The sequence below is a fragment of the Cucumis melo genome, unplaced genomic scaffold (genome assembly GCF_025177605.1).
Source record: "Cucumis melo cultivar AY unplaced genomic scaffold, USDA_Cmelo_AY_1.0 utg000821l, whole genome shotgun sequence".
In the NCBI taxonomy this organism is placed as follows: Eukaryota; Viridiplantae; Streptophyta; class Magnoliopsida; order Cucurbitales; family Cucurbitaceae; genus Cucumis; species Cucumis melo.
Genome location: NW_026124230.1, coordinates 27501 through 30817, shown reverse-complemented (window position 1 = coordinate 30817; position 3317 = coordinate 27501).

Below are 3317 nucleotides of genomic sequence, written 5' to 3'. Positions count from 1 at the left end.
AGAAGGGACGAGCCGACCGGTGCTCACCATAGGCGGACCGATCGACCCAACCCAAGGTCCAACTACGAGCTTTTTAACTGCAACAACTTAAATATACGCTATTGGAGCTGGAATTACCGCGGCTGCTGGCACCAGACTTGCCCTCCAATTGATCCTCGTTAAGGGATTTAGATTGTACTCATTCCAATTACCAGACTCGAAGAGCCCGGTATTGTTATTTATTGTCACTACCTCCCCGTGTCAGGATTGGGTAATTTGCGCGCCTGCTGCCTTCCTTGGATGTGGTAGCCGTTTCTCAGGCTCCCTCTCCGGAATCGAACCCTAATTCTCCGTCACCCGTCACCACCATAGTAGGCCACTATCCTACCATCGAAAGTTGATAGGGCAGAAATTTGAATGATGCGTCGCCGGCACGATGGCCGTGCGATCCGTCGAGTTATCATGAATCATCAGAGCAACGGGCAGAGCCCGCGTCGACCTTTTATCTAATAAATGCATCCCTTCCAGAAGTCGGGGTTTGTTGCACGTATTAGCTCTAGAATTACTACGGTTATCCGAGTAGCAGATACCATCAAACAAACTATAACTGATTTAATGAGCCATTCGCAGTTTCACAGTCTGAATTAGTTCATACTTACACATGCATGGCTTAATCTTTGAGACAAGCATATGACTACTGGCAGGATCAACCAGGTAGCATTCCTACACGACGTCGCAGCCCGCATGCATGCCAACGCCGTACGGCATTGGAGCAATACGGGGAGCGAGCGTCATTCGTTCGAGCAATGGGCAAAGGCAACACGTTTCGAGGGACTTATCATGCCACCGAATGCACTGCATCCGAGAGAGCGAGCGCCAACGACGCGGCCCGCAATGACAACCGAAGATGTCAAGGCGGAACGCGATGCGGGCTATCGGGTTCGTTGTCCACCCAAAGATGGGTGTCGACAGAAAGGGGCCAACGGGACGCGACGCTTCCATCGAGTGAGGTACCGATGCAAGAACCGATCGATTGTGACCGCTCGAACTCAAGCTTTGTTCGGGGCACGTCAATGAGGTGGAGCCGACGTTGACAGTTCGATGCCCGAGCAACGAGCCTGCCAACCCAAACTACCGTATCACCACTCATGCGCCGTACGCATCGAGCCCGTGCAACGCTCGGCTATCCGCGCCCTTACGCTGCATTAAAGCAAGCAGGGTCGCAGAGTCGCCGCGCGAGGCCGAGCACGGAACGTCGTGCGCGCGCTCGATATGAGCATTGTGTAACCCACATGAACATTGCAACCGAAACACCGTCATTGTTATGGGACGAGCCCTTTCGTCAAACGGGGATCGATCGCAGCATGTCCAGTCTCGACAGAGGAAAGCATGCCGAGAACACGCCCGCAACGAGGTGCAAGCATTATCCAAGCAAGCCCATCCCCCACCTCACCGCACATCCCGCTCTCTATCCCCGCCCGACGTAGGGGCATAAGGGGCACCCACCAAACCCTTCCACCAAGCAAGAAGCAATCACAAGACATCTCGTATCTTCACGAACAAGCCCGCTTGGAGTGCACGCCCACACCGAGGTGCAAGCATTGTCCGCGCAAGCCCATCCGAGCATCAACTCGACACCCGCTCTCACTCCCCGCCCAACGGTCGGACGTGGCACTCCGACGAAACCCATCCACCAAGCACAAAGCAATCGCAAGACATCTCGTATCTTCACGAACAAGCCCGCTTGGAGTGCACGCCCACACCGAGGTGCAAGCATTGTCCGCGCAAGCCCATCCGAGCATCAACTCGACACCCGCTCTCACTCCCTGCCCGATGGACAAGCCCATCGTTATGGCCAAACCCCTCCACCAAGCAAGAAGCAATCGCAAGACAAGCCCACTTGGAGTGCACGCCCACACCGAGGTGCAAGCATTGTCCAAGCAAAACCCATCCAAGAATGTCAATTTGACATCCCGCTCTCACTCCTTGCCCGACGTAGGGGCCCGGCATTCCATCGATTTTGACCAAACCCTTCCACCAAGCAAGAAGCAATTGCAAGACATCTCGTATCTTCACGAACAAACCCGCTTGGAGTGCACGCCCACACCGAGGTGCAAGCATTGTCCGCGCAAGCCCATCCGAGCATCAACTCGACACCCGCTCTCACTCCCCGCCCAACGGTCGGACGTGGCACTCCGACGAAACCCATCCACCGAGCACAAAGCAATCGCAAGACATCTCGTATCTTCACGAACAAGCCCGCTTGGAGTGCACGCCCACATCGAGGTGCAAGCATTGTCCGCGCAAGCCCATCCGAGCATCAACTCGACACCCGCTCTCACTCCCTGCCCGACGGACAAGCCCATCGTTATGGCCAAACCCCTCCGCCAAGCACGAAGCAATCGCCAAGACAAGCACACTTGGAGTGCACGCCCACACCGAGGTGCAAGCATTGTCCAAGCACGCCCATCCCGCTCTCACTCCTTGCCCGACGGTCGGATGTGGCACTCCGGCCGAACCCTTCGTCCACCAAGCACAAAGCAATCGCAAGTTATCTCGTCTCCTCACGAACAAGCCCGCTTGGAGTGCACGCCCACACCGAGGTGCAAGCATTGTCCGCGCAAAGCCCATCCGAGCATCAACTCGACACCCACTCTCACTCGCCGCCGGCGGCCGGAGGTGGCACTCCGCCGGCGCCGACCCCCCAAGCATATGTGCCCATGATGGGCGCAATGTGCTTGAAGGGTCGGCGCCGCGGCATAGGGGTACCCCCGCGCCCCGCCCATGCAGGCAGGTCGCCCCGCCTATATAGTACATTCTGGCTTTTTTGGGTCTGGCAGGCTTGCATATGAAAAAGCCGAAATGTCACACCATGCCATAACTTTTGATTGTGTTATTATTATGACCGGGACTTGATTGTATTATCTTTTAGACATTCAAATGAGTGTGGAAAACAAGTTTCATAATTTTTGAACCAACCAATAATATTTTATGAATTTTTATTGTTAAAAAATTAAAAAAAATTTAAAAATAGTAAAACGTTTCCAAAAATTCTAATTTTTGGAGGACATCCTTTGTTTACATTGTTTAGCTCCCAGAAAAAATTTCATAACAATCCAAGCACTAGAAGATAGGTTTGGCATCACTTTTGTGTGTTGAGTGGGCATTGCGGCCGTAGGTGCGCATGGGGCGTGCATGGTGGGCGTTGGGTGGGCACGATGGGCGTACGGCGTGCGCACCGAGTGGGCACAAGACAGCGCCAAGAACCTCTATCGTGGGCACCTTGCGCGCGGCCCCATGCGCGCACGCCCCACGCAGACGCATGGGCTTGCGGCGCG